Here is a 16,237-nt window from a genome sequence, read left to right on the forward strand (position 1 = left end):
CTTCAAGACACAGGTAAAACAGGTGTTGTAACTTAGTTGGAAAATAAACAGTCAGGAAGCATGCAGTCAGCAAGGTTTTTTCCTCAAGTGATTACATGTCAGCTTTTATAATAAGGACATCAAATAAACATAAAGGAACAGAAAACTCTCCAACTAAGCTTTCAAGTTCTAGGACCCTTGGTGTAGTGCCTGACCTTCCTGAAAGCACTCTGCTTCCAAGCAGCTGTTCTGATAGACCTTCATCAGAGCACCTGTGAAAGGGAATTAAACTGAGGTTAACTGATTATGCCCCTGCAACCTGTCACAAGAAGTAAACTAGTACACATCAAAAATTTAAAGGAAAGAAGCAAAGATGAATTATCAGTATTAGTGACAGGACCTACAACAGAAGGTAAACTCTTGAGAGCAGAAGGAAATAGGATTGGTTGAATAGATCCTGTTATTGGTCTTCGAGAATCAATACAGCAGAATTCCTAATCAAAATTGAAGAGAGTGAGGTAACAAGGAATATATGGGAAAATAAGGAGACAACCTATTGAGTACCACTGAGAAAAAAACAGTACCACCAAGTCCTGCTAATTTAATCGGAGAAAGTAGCAAACCTCTTTGGCTTGTGCAAAGAGACTGAGCAAAAGTACCAAGAGGAAGTTGTTTTACACGATGACTTAAAAATTTCAAAAAGTCACAAAGGGTAAGATATGCAAATAAATAAAAAACGTATTAAACAGCTGCTGAGTTACCAAGAGAGGAACTATTCTTTTCCATTTATAAGGTTGTATGAAAATATGCTCAGGTCAGTTGGATCTGAGTTATAACCAGCACTAGTCAGAATGAGGAAAGGAAATGCTGATGTTCAAAGGAAAAGGCAAGGTTGAGACGGGCAAGTCGTAGGTGACGTACAAGGCAGAGGAGCCAGCTTTTCCAGCTCATTTGGTGGAAAACTTTTGTAAGGATGAAGCAAGTCATCAACAGCAATAGAAAGGGGTAAATCAAAATGAGATTGTTGTGGGCTTTCAAAGTTTGAGACCTAATATACTCAATATGCCCTATGGGTACTTTGTTCTAATCTCTATTTTTCTTATGACTTGTCCATGGATAGTCCATGGGAGACACCTCAGGATCCACTTATTTTTTCCTCAAGCAAAACAATAGCAATATTAATACTTGTAGCTAAGACCAAAAAAAATTGGTCACTGGTGCCCCAAACTGAAGAAAAGGGACAGAGATGAAAATAAATGTATGGCCCTGAAAATGGGAGATTGCTCTGTGAAAGGAATTCATCAGGGCACCACTGCATGATCCACAAGTGGTAACAGTATCCAGCTGAGTGTGTTGCTGTGGTAACCAATCACTTCGAGTCAACAGAATCTAGTATGGGGTTAAAATTCAGAATAGTAGGAATAGAGGAATGATCAAAATGCAGAATAAAAATCATCAAACATCATACAATACAGGTGACAAAGTCATTCAGAAAGCTACTCATCAAATTCTTCTAAATAAAAGGAGTATAGGAGTATAGGATGGCTTGTACAATAAAGGGCACTGAAAGGCATTAAAAATGCAGGGGGAAATGTGGAAACGTACCCACTACATGTTATAATAGCTGAATTGGTCTAAGGTAATGACCTGAACCTTCAGCCAGAAGTAAGGACCAGACCAACATTACCTAAAATGATATTAAGGACTGTTAATTACTTAAACCAGCAAAACTAGAAAAATCTGCGTTAAAGCAGCCACTTTGTCGGGGGGTTCTGCCTAAAATAGATATTGCTGCAGTCTCAGAATATTATAATATAAATTCTGATGTGAGATTTAGTCATTTTTGAGGTTTGTAATTTACATGCATCAACCGAGTTTCTTTTGTTCTATTTTTCTTTATTTTAAAGAAACAAAGTTTAAGAAATCAAATTCTCTTCCTTTTCCAAGACTTTGCCATAACCATACATGATAAGTTTACTTATAAAGTATCTCCTTTCCTCCACTTGCTACAAAGACCATTCTAATACAATAATGCACTATACGTATGTCTTTGAGTGTATACACACTTATTCTTTTATATATATTTGATAAACAACTAGACAACTTCCTACAAAAATGGAAAGTAATAGACAAATTAAATAGCATTAAGTAATTTAAAAACAATAATCATATAATTAAAGCCTTTACATTTTAAATATGCAAGGCATTATAAAATATACAAATTATGGCCCTGATTCATAAAGCACTTGACACATTTTATGTGCATGTGCTTAAGTGCTTTGCTGAATCGATGATTACATAAGTTTATGCATTCAAACCATTATGGGATACTTTTGTTCTGTTTTTACAAAAAAACCCACTCCCTGAAAATCCACTAAAGATCTCCACTACGTAGGGCCTGATTCTGCTCATTGACAGTTTTGCCATAGACTTCATTAGAAGGAAGATCAGACCTAAAGTGGACCTTAATATGGCCCTGCTGATTTTTAAATCCGTGAATGGTATGGACCCTACCAATATTAAAGACCTCTGCACTCTGACTCCACCTTTTGTCTTTGACTAATTGGCCTATCATTTAGTTGAGTGACACAGACTGTAGAGATACAGAAAATGTTACTGTACTGGCTATAAGGTAAATGTTTTCTAAATTGTTCCCAGGGGGCACAAGCAGAAATTAAGTTTGAAAATTGGGAGGAAAAAAAGGATTTTTTTTAAAGTACGTTTTAAAAAAATATATCTATGTTTCCATTTAAAATGACTCAGTCACAATCAGTAAACAGATGCAAAATTTTGAAATGAGTTGCTAAACAAAATGTCGTCTGGAAAAATTGAAAATACTTTTGTTTTTTCTAGCTGGAGCATGATTTCTAAATTGGTAGCAATGCCAAAATTAAGATAAAAGATTCTACCATTGCTTTATTAAAACAGTAATTTGTTTAAGCAAGGAACTTAAGAACACAACTTACCTGAAGCATGCAGGTTAGTTATGGAAATTACATTAAAATGGTACCCTTTTTATTTTTAAGTAGCCTATTCTCTTAGAATGGCTGGGAATGGAGTAGGATGCATGTCCTAAAAAAGCAGTGCAGATCAAGGAAAAGGGTGAAGCTGCATAAGATTCCTACCTATGTGTTTGCGTCTTAAATACCATTGTGATGGGCAGATTAAATGGATGGCTAGATGGGTAGAGTGTGAATCACCTGAATAACTTCAGCTGGTTTCCCTCTTTCAAAAAATAAGTAAATGCCAAAAAATCTGGAGTGGAAATTTTGACATAAAGTAGCTTTAAGTTATGCCATGTATTTATAGTTAATTGTGGGTGGTGCCAGAAGAATTCCTGGGTTGGTATTTATCACACCATCCCTCTGCCCATCAATAAATACTTACGGTATTTACATATCCATACAGTCCAGTTTTCAGAATCAGACACCCAGTTCCATGTTTGGACATTCAAACTGGCACTGAAGTTCCCTATGGCTTTGAATACATGCTTCAGAATGAGCCACCATGATCCAATTACACATAAATAATATGGGGAGGAGCGGAAATCATGTCTTCTTTTGAATAATCATGATGAACTTATGCAATAGCCCCTATATACTACGATGGTGGGTGACTTAAAAATGAATGCAATAATAAAAATAGCTTCCTATGGCCTGATCTACATCTAAAACTTAGTTTTAAAGAAACTGGTTATTGTACTCAGGTGTGAATTGGGTGAGAGACGTATTTAAACTGACCTAAGCCGTGGTATAGACACAGCTAGGTCAATGGAATAATTGTATCAAGCTACCGCCTCATGAGGGGGTAGATTTACTACAGCAATGGGGAAAAAACCTTCCGTTGCTATAGCAAGTGTCTGTAGTACGGCACTACAGTAGCATAGTGTAGACATACTTTGTGTTGATGTGAGCATCCAAGTGTGGAGCTGGGTGCCCTAAAATAGACATTCATGTTTGAAAATTGACTCCACAGTCAGTCACTCAGACATTTTTATATTTCACATACAATATGTGTGATACTGCACAAGCCACTTACACTAAACTCTTTAGGTGAAATGCTACCCCCATGGAAGTCAATGGCAAAACTCTTATTGACTTCAAGGGTTGCACCCTTATTGTGTGCTGGTAAAATATGACAGTACACAGCTTTGTGAAACAGAATGCTGTCGTATTTTAAACCACTTGGGGCTAGACAGTGTCTGACTTTGTGCGAGTACATAAAGTTTGAAAGGTTCAAAAGGAGAATGATGCCATGGTGAGGTTTAAGTTAATTTGTTGGGCCCCATAGCCCAGGTTCTAGTTTGGATGTCTTAGGTGTTGGAGTAATCCTTGGGGTATTTAGTAGGTAGCTGTGGCAGGGCTTATCTGCTTCTTCTATGGTCAGTGGCGAAGAATGAAGTTGTAGCTTTTTTGGTAATAAATTGATTCTCTGGTGACATAGTCAAACTAATTCTGCAGTAACTAAGACCCTGATCTATTCAGGAAAATCCTTGTGCAAATGTGGAGATCTGATTAAATCAACTGGACTCTGCATAGGAGCAGGGACCAGCCACATAGATTGTTGTGTCAGATCCTTTGCTAGAAATGGTCAAATGGCAATTTTCATCAAATGAATAATTTTTTTGAAATTCAGGAAATGTTTCAAATACAATATCAGAGGAGTAATTGCTTTCATTATTCATCTTACTTACTCTTTACTCATGCATAAGGTAGTGGCACCATTGCGCTATTTCCTGAAACCTAGGGGCAGTGTATTGACACTTGTAGGTAGTGTTACTCTACAATATCATACAAGATCACTGTAAAGATGATTTTCTCTTATCTAATGTGCTGTTCCCTCCCCAATATTACCTGCACTTGTTCTCTTCAGGAGCTATGGGAACACCTAGCTAAGATCCAGTGGCCCAGAAATAGAAGCATACACAGTGCTCTTTATTCACACTGAGGAAGGATCAAAAGAACTCTTAGTGGAAAAACAAAAATTCACCTTCACCTTGACTCTAGTTCTGGAGTGGGGTGACCATTTTTCCTGTTTCACTGAATGTGGAAAGAAATATGTGTTTTATCTCATTAGAATTACATTGCTGAGTTTTCGGGGGGTGGGGGGGATGTGTGTAACACCCACACACCAGACCAACATAAAATGGATTTAAAAAACATCATAACTGAAAAACTGAATTAAAAACTCCAGGCCAAATCAAAGTTTATATTGACTGGTAAATTTAGGGAGAAATTGGGCTTTTAGCTGGAGTTCTTTTTGTCATTTTCCTCCAGAATTATTAAAAAGGTTGGATCATGGTACACACTATGAATTAGAAAGTGTGTGTAGTGGAATACAATAAGGCTAAGGGTGTGATTATTTAAACAAACAGAATTTTTTTTGAGCCCTGGAAAAATACAGTGAAATGTTCCCGAGACTAGGAAAAAAGGATACAATCTACAACATCTGCCATTTTTAAAGTTTTTGTTGTTGCCAGCATCTGTTAGGTTGTGAATAATTTTACATTATTTGTTTGTGCAAAAAATGTTGCTTACTTGCAGTGGGTGCTCAGACATACATTTCCTGTAAATTTGCAGAGCTGAGGCCAATTGGTTGCAACAGAAAGACAGTCTTTTGCAGACACAGTGCCTGTGCTTAACTAATCACATTGGTACACTGTACAGTGAATTTTAAGTGGCAGCACTTTACTAAGCCGGGTAAAGTCTGAGAGCTTGGTTATATTCTGCATCTAACCTTCAGTCTAACCTTGCAGCCTGATCCTCACTGTGTCGTTGAGAATCTTTTTAAAAAGGGATTTACTCATTGTCTGAACAGACGGTCCATCGGAACAGTACTGTGCATGTGTCACATCTTCACTATAGTTCAGAGGTTATTATGTTTTACATATAAAATGGAATATACCAACACTAGCTTTTAGGGGATGATTTTTATCCAGACGCCTTTTTATACCACATTTGTGTGACTGTTCTGCCAAGTAATGCCAGTCTGCAGTGGCCCACGGGTCCGTATTTGGGTCAGTCCCTAGTGTTTCACGAAGGCAAAACGCTGCAGTAGCATGAAAGCAATTTTTGTATCCTTCCCCCTTTGCATTCTTAAGGCTCGGCAAGTACGCCCAGCGCTTCCTGGTAGGTTTTGCTGAATGGGGGAGGGGCGGTGCAGGCAGCGACGGAAACCAGACATTAGCGATAAGAGCCTGCACTGCTAGATGCAACAGTCTTTTCACTGCAGCTGAGTGAGTTGGGGCCATCATCATGCTTCTGTGACAAGTTCACTTTTCCAGGCTTTTGTCATCTTGTAATAATGAATCCCACAATGCCTTGGGCAATCTGTCCACAGGCTGGTTGCCTCTGAAAAAAAGATGTGAGGAGGTAAGTTTCCATTTCCACAGTCTCTCTCTCTCTCTCTCTCTTTTAAATACAGGCTTTCTATTTATGTAGATATTTTCGCTGTGCAAAATGTAGCTGGCCGAATGAGGAAGTGAGATTAGGCTTTCACTGACTTTCAGTTTATCAGGCGGGGGCTGGGTTACCACGGTTTATGGTTTCATATCACACACCATCTATAGCTGAACAGAAAGCGGTGGGTCGCAGTTGCAGTTCTGCTTAAAGCAGCTTCTTCCTGTGAGTGTTCTGCACGCCCTGTCACATCGCAGGGGGGTTTGCAGTCCTCAAAAAAAGACAAAAGAACAAAAAAAGGCGGGGGAGGAGGAAGAGAGACTAGGAAAAAACAAACAAACAGGTGCATATAAAGTGTCCTAATCGCTTAATGATCTTTGTTTGAAGGGAACGCAAGAGGGAACAGCAGGGGCTCCTAATCGCTTGCAAAGATTTTTCAGAGGGAAAAATTCTCATCCCTTCTTCTCAGTCTGCCCTCTAGCTTGGTTTTCATATGGGCCAAATATGTTCAGGGAAAGGTTAATTCTCTGCCTACTGCACATAAATTACGCATGACATGTTTAGCTGTGTCTCCTTATATGGAGAGTGCTGTATTTCAGTACAGTATGTCTTTTGCCAAGTTTGCAGGGTGGAGGACGCCCTGCATAAGAGGTTCTTTTTATTTATTTATTTATTTATTCTGTTTTGTAGTGCGTCACTCAAACTGTAAGAAAAGTGAGTGCGCACACTGGTGAACAGGAGCTAAAGTTCGGTTTGCATAGTACCCATTCACTAAGAGTGAAATAAACTTAAAAACACTACTTTGATTTTGATATTCATTCAAAGAAGGAAATAATGAGTCTTGTTTTCTGGAATTTGTTAAAATTAGCACTATGCCATAAGGAAATATTTTGATACAAAATTCTGTAACAGTAGCAATGTGGTGCTGATTCAGTTTAATTTTTTACCTTCCAACTAGTTTACTGTCATTTGGGCATAGAGAATCTAATGGAACCAACTTGTACTTTGAAGCTCTCAAGTCCCATTGAAAATAATGGTGCTTCTAAATTGTAAATAAAACAGTTACATCGTTTGGTCTACCAGAACTGAAATTGTAGGAATAGCCGAAAAGTTCAGTAACTGTGTGTAGGTATATAGGTACATGCATACAAGTGCACATTATATCTATACAGCAACATATTAATATATATAGTGTGCATATGTAATACAATGTATGTATGTATATAAATTCATGCACACCTAAATGTCCTGGTCATATTTAATATGTACACATATATATAAAATTATTATAATCCTTTGAAAATTATCAGGTAAAGAAAAACTTAGATCTATCTAAGTTATTTCTAGAACATCTGTCAGTGCAATATATGCCAACATAATGGATAAAGGAAAATCAGTTGACATAATTTATTAGAACTTTCAGAAAAAAATCTTTCACACATCTCAAGGGGCTACTAAGGAAATTAAAGTCATAGGGTAGGAGGGAAAGTACTGTTGCAGATTTGAAACTAGCTTAGAGGTGGAAAAAAATTGGAATAAATGATCAGTTTTCAACATGGCAAAAGGTAAACCATTGTTGTTTCAAGGTTACATACTAGGGCTATGGTAGTTCAATATATTATTAGTGACCTGTAAATTAGTAAATGACACAATTTAGGAAAGACTAGAGAAAACTGTGAAGAACTTCAGAGGGATTTAATAAATCTAGGTGAATGGACTGCACATTGGCAGATGAAATTCAGCATGGTATTGTTAAATGTACATTGAAAGGAACAATTTGAATCATTCACACACTTTGAGGTTCTAGATTAACCATAACAACTTTGGCTCAAGACTTGAAGGTTACTGGGGACAGCCTTTGGATGAAAGCCTTTGTTCAATATACAGTATATTTTTTGACCAACAAAACAAAATATTAGGATGTATAAATAATGGGCTAGAAATATTATAATGGCATTTTATATTAATCAATGATGAACCTTCACCAGGAATTGTGTATTTGGTCCTGGCCACTTTACCCCCAAAAGCATGTAACAGAAGCAGGAGAGGCAAGTGACAGACAAATGATTGGAGGCACAGAGAGACTTCTGTGTGAGGACAGAGTGAAAAGATTCAGTATGTTTAGTTTAGATGGAAGAATAGTAAGAGAGGACATGATACAAAATAATGAATGAAATAGGGAAGGTAAATTGGGTTTTCCTTTACTAGGAACATGAGAAGAAATAATCATTGAAATGGAAAAATTGATAAACGGAAACCCTCTTTTTATACAATAATAATTAACCCATGGAACTTATTACTGCAAGATATGATTGAGGCCAAGAGGTTAGTAGAATTCAGAAAAAAAATGAGACACTTCTATGGACGATGAGGACTTACACAGCTACATTTGATAGAAAAAAATCTCCTGTTTTTAGAAGGATTAGGAAGAAACTTCACCTATGAGCAGGTTATTGGGATTTATTTGCGTTTTCTGTCTGGTACTGGCCACTGTCGGAGATAGGGTCCAGCACTGGGCATTCTGTTGGTATGAAACAGTATGACAATTCCCATGTTTTTTGTAGATGACAGTGAAAAGTAAACTGTATAAAGTGAATAACTGCTTCTGCTGCCATTTAAACCAATGGCAGAGCTCCTGATTTCAGTGGAAGTAAGACTGGACCCTATCACATTTAAAAAAAACCAACAGTGTCAGGCTACTCCCTTTACAGCAAAATATATAAGCACATGCATTATATATGCACTGAATTGATGGTAAATCTGTGCACTCAAGCTCAGCAAACACAAAACCTAAAGTAAATGTTTATGTGATTATTATTTATTTATTTGTTTATTTTTATGGTAACATCTACAATGGGTTAGGCACTTTGCAGACAGACACACAGATAACAAAGCTTGGTCCCTCCCCCAAGGAGCTTCCAGTCTAAGAACAGAAAGACAAACAAGTAGACAGGGTAGAAGAAAATGGAACAACAAATAACATTATACGCTGTGTAGTTGTAGCTGTGTTGCTCCCAAGATATTGGAGAGACAAGGCGGGTAAGGGAATATCTTTTATTGGACCTCACCACCTTGTTTCCCTAACAAATAAAGTTATCATTATATGCACTGTAGTCTGTATGGCAGAAATGGGTCTTAAGGAGCAGATGTGTTAAGGATGATTGTCTTTTACTAAGAAGCAGATGAATTGGTGGTTAGGGAAGGAGAATTATGTGGAGGTTGGAAGTCCAGGACAAAATCCACTCCTAATCCATAGGTGAGGCATAGGGAAATGCAACAGCTCATGGCAGAAACCGTGCTTTTTGGGGAAGTTTTATGGTCTGTGTTATATAGGAGGCTGGACTAGATGATCATAATGGTCCCTTCTGGCCCTGGAATCCATGAAACTCTATGGTTGCTAAGACAGCCTCTAGGCTGGAATAGGGAGCATAATAGTCCCTGTACACCTAATTTCAGTGCTAGGCAAACTGGTTGAAACGATATGAAAGAACAGAATTATCAGAAACATAGATGAACGTGATATGTTGCAGAAGAGTCAACACAGCTTTTGTAAAGGGAAATCATGTCTCACCAATCTATTAAGAATTCCTTGAGGGGGTCAACAAACGTGGACAAGTGGAGATAGTGCACTTGGACTTTCAGAAAGCCTTTGACAAAGTCTCTTACTAAAGGCTCTTAAGTAAAGTAAGGAATCCTGGGGTAAGATGGAAGGTCAAAGGTTAGGAATAAATGGTCAGTTTTCACAGTGGAGCGAGGTAAATAGTGGGGTCCCCCAGAGATCAGTACTGGGGTCTGTGTTGTTCAGCATATTCATAAATGATCTGGAAAAGGGGGTAAAGAGTGAGCTAGCAAAGTTTGCAGATGAGGCAAAATGACTCAAGATAGTTAAATCCAAAGCAGATTGCGAAACGTTACAAAGGGATCTCACGAAAGTGGGTGACTGGGCAACAAAATGACAAATGAAATCCAATACTGATAAGTGCAAAGTGATGCACATAGGAAAACATAATCCCAATTATACATACAAAATGATGGGGTCTAAATTAGTTGTTACCATTCAAGAAAGAAATCTTGGAGTTATTGTGTATAGATCTTTGAAAACATCTGCTCAATGTGCATCAACAATCAAAAAAACTAACAAAATGTTAAGAGGGGGAGAGAAAATAAGAGAAAATATCATAATGCCAGTATATAAATCCATGGTATGCCCACACCTTGAGTACTGCATGCACTTCTGCTTACCCCATCCCAAAAAAGATATATTAGAATTGGAAAAAGTACAGAGAAAATGACAAAAATGATTAAGGATATGGAACAGCTTCCATAGGAGGAGAGATTAAAAAGACTGGGATTGTTCATCTTGGAAAAGAGACAACTAAGGGGGCATACGATAGAGGTCTAGAAAACTGTGAATGGTGTGGAGAAAGTGAGTAGGGAAGTGTTATTTACCCCGTCACATAACAAGAACCAGAGGTCACCCACTGAAATTAACAGGCAGCAGGTTTAAACCAAACAAAAGAAAGTACTTCTTCACACAACCAGTCAACCTGTGGAATTTGTTGCCAGAGGATGTTGTGAAGGTCGAAACTGTAACGGAGGTAAAAAAAAGAAATAGATGATAAGTTAATGGAGAATAGGTCCATCAATGACTATTAGTCATGTTGATTCAGGGATGCAACTTGATGCTCCAGGTGTCCCTAAACCTCTGAAACTGGGACTGGACCACAGGGGTGCATCACTTGATAATTGCCCAGTTCTGTTAATTCACTCTGAAGCATCTGGCAGTGGCCACTGTCAGAAGACAGGATACTGGGCTAGATGGACCATTGGTCTGACCCAGTATGGCTGTTCTTATGTTCTTATAGTAGTTTGTGGCCAGTATCAGAGTGACCACAGTGGCAACATTGCTGCCTTTTCTCGAGTCATCTGCAGAAATCCTTCTTCATGCACATCCCTCTCTGCACCTTCACAGAGGTGTTCTAGAGTCCAGCAGTACCACATTTGGGAAGTGCAGAGGCTCCCTTCACTCCTGTTTTGACAGCTATATTCTCCCATCTAATGTAAAGTCAACAGTCTCTCATCTTATTATTGTGTATTCGTGCCTATTTCCAGCTAAACTTGGGAAACTTGAACAGTAAAATTTGTAAAAAATGAAAATATATTTTTGTAGCTGACAAATAATTCAGGCTTAATTTGGTTTTCATTTCAGTGAAAGATTCAAATTGGTTTTTATTGTGCCTTTTATTTTTCCCTTAAATGATAACAATTTGTTACTCAGGTAAATTAGAGACCCTCCACAACTAGAAATTCTCCATGTTATCCTGTTTTGAGTCTGTTTGTTTTTAATTTTGTCCAGTTTTGTAGCTATAGGCAATAACACACAAAAAAGTGCAGTTCACTGTGTGATCACCTTTTCATCTCCTACACATTGAACCCACACTGCGAACCGGTATTGGGAAGCAACTTGCTCTTCTACTGACTCTTGTAGTCCACGTTCTGTGAATAAATTGGGGGCGTTACACCCTTCCATCTTGCATACCTTTCACGAGCTTTTAAAAATGTCACCCTTTGTGGAGGAAGGGAGGGCCATGTTTACATGCACTTAATATTATTCAGTGGAATCCATCCTGCAGAGCAGGGAACTTCTACTGGACGGATACATGTTAAGGCCCTGGGACTTTAGGTAGTCTGGGTTAGTAGTTTCGCAGTAGCACTCTCTATTAATGCTTCAAGGCTTGCTCGCTCACTTGCACTTTAGATCCATGGAACTTAGAAGCTTTTAAAAGTAAACTTGATCTACAGGAAAAGGGGATTGATGTTTGCTAAATATGTGCTTCATGTTAGACAATCCTCCAAGGAGCATTGACCTGTGAGAATGTTACTCAGAGGGGCCTCTGAAAGTCCAGGAAAAACGTGGTTTATGGACTCAAAAATACTAATCCACAGAAAGGAGAGGTGGGCAAGATGTAATTTATTGTAGCCAGAAGGAGAATAATTAAAGAGAGCTCCATGTTTTCTTGTTTTGTATGAGGCTACAGCAGCCAGTATACAGGCTGAACACCTCCTGTTCTCTGTTTTTATTTGCTTACAAGTACTGCTTGAGTTCCGCTTCTGGATAGTTAATACAGAGATGGTAATAACACAGGAAAGACCTATAATTAGGAGGATGAGACTTAACACCTCTTGATGACCAGAATAGTGTATGATTGCTACTTAGGAGCTCTTTGGAGAAACTACAACTGTCATTCTCCTAAAAGAGCTAAAGCCAAGACAATCATATATATTGGTATAAAAATAGACCTTGCAATAAATATTCATTCTCTTCAAAGGCTTAATATGTGTTTTCCCTTGCTTTATGTATATGTTAATGAAAATGCTGTGAAAATTGCTGTAAAGAAATAATGTTACTGTTAGCAAAGGCCAGTGCATTGTGATAAAACTGGGGAAAAGTCCTTCCTTTTTTAAAAAAGATCTTCTGTGATCTCTAGATGTTATCCAGATTGATCCAATTTTATTTAGTACTGTATATTTTCACTCCTGTAGTACAGTGGCATTATAGTATAATATCAAAGAATGGGTCTAATCTCACAATCTCTTACTCCTTCTGAGTAAGGGGTCAGTGGAAAGGGCATAATGAAATTGTATCTATGCATGTGTTATGCACTCAGATACTGTAGTGAAGCCTATCTGTCTATTAGAGACGGGAGTCTGAGCTACAAGAATAGGATTGCAAAGTACTAAGATATTCAGATCCAGGATTTTGATTTGCCCAATTATAGAGGTAATAATGGTTAGCCATGACATTTGGTTTCCATAACCAGGCACAGATTCATATCCTCTCTCCCTACCCAGGTCAACCATGTTCAGATCCAGGATTTTACATGCCATCTCCTATGTTAGTGGCTAGAGGGATGACTAAGCTTCCCATGCTTACATGGCTGCTCACGTTACTGCTCCCTGGGGACTATGGAGACTGCTCACTGCTGCTCATTGATACAGACACATTTTAAAGTTATTTTTCTAAGTAATTCAATAAGAAAAACAACATGAAAAGAACATTTTCTTTCTATTAGGGCCATGATTACTTACCAAAGGCATAAGGATATGTCTTCGCTTTTATTGCCATCTTCATGACATTTGGCATCTGTTCTGCCACCAGTATACAAGTATTACTCCATTAGTGTCAATGGGAGTTTGTGCATTTAGTAAGGGGAAGAGCTGAGCCCATTACTGCTATATTTGGTTTGTGATGCAACTTTTAACATATGTCTAGTGGTAAAGGATTATAAATTGAAGAGGTGAGGATTTTGGCACGACATGTCATCCAGGAGTTTAGTTCCTGTTTTTGTGTATTAAAATAAATAATGAATACTAGCACTTGCCCTGGTATCAAACTTCTTTTACCATCAGTAATCTGCATAGGACAGCAGTATGTGGGCATCTCCTTATTCAACATTTTGTTTAAATACTAAGGAAACTGACTAATCTATTTTTAAAATGTGTGCTGGTTAATGCTGGTAATGTTTTTCTGCTGTTCCCTGAGGCATCTCTGAAATGTTCATTCATGTTTTCAAAAGAAGCTGTCTTATTACACAAGATATGTCTGTGACAACTGTCAAACAAACCCAACCATTTCAATTGTATATGGTTCTATAGCATAAATACATCAGTGATTCTGGGCATATATGGCTCCCCTTGGAGTCAATGTACATTAGGCCATTAGTGGATAGTTTCTGTGAGTCCATGTATTTATTTGGTTATTGTTGTAATTGTTCAGTGTACATCAAACTCATGATAAAATACAGGGATGTATCAGGAGAATTATTTTTCCACGGAGATAAATTATTTTTAAAAAGTTTACATACTGTCTGCTTCTATATCTCTGAAATATTCCCTCAAATTATGTTATATACTACATTATCACTACAGAAGATTGCCTGTAAAGTCTGACTTTAGTGCAGCAAGCTGGGACAATTGTATCTTTAAAAAAAGATAGTTAATAGTTTCCCATGTATATAAATGCAATATTTCATGCTCAGTATAAAACACAAATAAATAAATAAATTAGTGTTACTGTTCTAATTATAGCTTGTTTTCAATGGGATGATTGCTACTTGATTTTAATTCAAAACATCATTAGCAAATTTAAAAGATAAAAACATTTCTAATGTCATTAAAATGTTAAGTAACTTTACTGTAAGATTAGTGTAGGGCTGGATTAACCCTTCCTGGATTTAAAAAAAAACAACAACAACTGCAGAAGTGAGGAAAAAGAGGGGCAAAAATTGACACTTGCTCCTTTAAAATGGAACAGGTTTTGAGGACCAAAGAGTGGACAGGGCTATATGACTACCAGCCATCTGTTCTACGTCCTCACATATATTAGCAGTCACTGAGATGCTTCTTCAGTCTAGTCACCCACAGTCTCCCCTGGCAGCACTGATTCCTCAGGAGCCATGTTGTTACTGGTCAAATCACCCACAACTTCGCACTAGCAGCTCTGAAGAGAATGTCTCAAGAGTTAATACTATGTCTGTATGCATATGCAAGTGGTCATCTGGGGACTATGCAGTGGAGGCTGGATAATTCTTAGCTACTCGCTTTAAACCCCTACTCCTAAAGTCTTCTGGAGACTGATCTTCATGGTGCACCTGTCGATGGCAGGAGTGGGCAATGCAACAGAGGCAGCATTCTACCCCCTTTCCTGCTTTCAAGATGAATTCACCTTGAGTTGTGTCTCCTCTTTATGGGATTTGAGGGAATTTTGTGCCATAGGGTGGCCTGATCCTATGAGATTTGCATGGCTGTACCCTTACATTCTCACAGAAGGTCTCTAAAGGCAGTGGCGTTATCATCTGTTCATACAGATATGTTTTATGGTTGGGCCCTTAATAGCCAGTTTAAACAATGCTAGTTCTTCTGATTGTTGAAGCTCTTAGTCATTGCCAGAGAAGTGTAAAGGTGCCTTAATGTAAATTAGAATTCAGGCCACATATCAATGAATTGTGTGTGTGTATGTATGTATATGTTTATGCATTTATATATTTGAGATTTCAAGTTTTGGTCTGTGATATACAGAAGGTCAGACTAGATGATTTGGTGCCCTCCCTCCCCCGATAAGGGATTCATAGAAAATTAATATTGTGGGACACCTCCATTCAGGGCCGGCTTCAGGAACTGTGGGGCCCAATTCGAATACCCGGCGGCACTTCGGTGGCAAGGGGTCCTTCACTCGCTCTGGACCCCCCGCCGCTGAAATGCTGCCAAAGACCCGGACCGCCATTGGGTATGTAAAAAAAATTAAAAAATTAAAAAGGTGCCTAAGGCGCGGGGCCCTCTTAGGTGTGGGCGGGGGGCCCGATTCCGGGGAATCGGGGGAATCAGCCTAAAGCCGGCTCTGCCTCCAGTGTAAAAGCAAGCTGGACATAATTTTGTATTTGAATCAGAACCAATTTTAGTATGATAAATTACACGGTGCATGTGATTTAAATCATGATTTAAATCACTAATCAGGAATACTTGATTTAAGCATGGATTTCTACATAAAAGTGCATTCTTGTTGGTTGTTATAACCTTAATACATATTCTTCACAACTCAGAGATAGATGCGACCCAAACTGGGTCTCTTTTACGGCCTGCTGCCATTATAGATTTTCCCTTCTAGTGAGTGAATGCTATGGTAGATCTCAAATCAATGAAGGCTACACTCAGAAAGACCTCAAGACTTCTGGAATATGCTGCTCAAACTACCGTATTGTTCCGAGTATAGGCCGCTCCTGATTATAAGCCTCACCCTTAAAGTTTGGTGCTATTTTAAAAAAATTAAATTTTTAACTTTTTTTAACTTAATGAAAATATAC

General features: G+C 38.1%; 1 protein-coding gene across 14 annotated transcripts in view; it reads left to right on the forward strand.

Annotated features, from left to right (window-relative positions):
• The window catches only part of MBNL1 (muscleblind like splicing regulator 1), a 234,816-nt gene that overhangs the window by 38,278 nt on the left and 180,301 nt on the right, over positions 1-16,237 (forward strand). For 3 of the 14 annotated variants that reach the window (XM_045029490.1, XM_045029493.1, XM_045029499.1), the window contains exon 1: positions 6,143-6,350. The exons of 3 other annotated variants lie outside the window; for them this stretch is intronic. The gene's annotated coding sequence lies outside the window, so the exon portion shown is untranslated. Of the gene's footprint in view, positions 1-6,139; positions 6,351-16,237 lie in introns of those variants that run through there. 8 more of the 14 variants (XM_045029491.1, XM_045029492.1, XM_045029496.1 and 5 more) reach the window with 6 other exon arrangements.

The sequence above is a fragment of the Mauremys mutica genome, chromosome 9 (genome assembly GCF_020497125.1).
Source record: "Mauremys mutica isolate MM-2020 ecotype Southern chromosome 9, ASM2049712v1, whole genome shotgun sequence".
Classification (NCBI taxonomy): Eukaryota; Metazoa; Chordata; order Testudines; family Geoemydidae; genus Mauremys; species Mauremys mutica.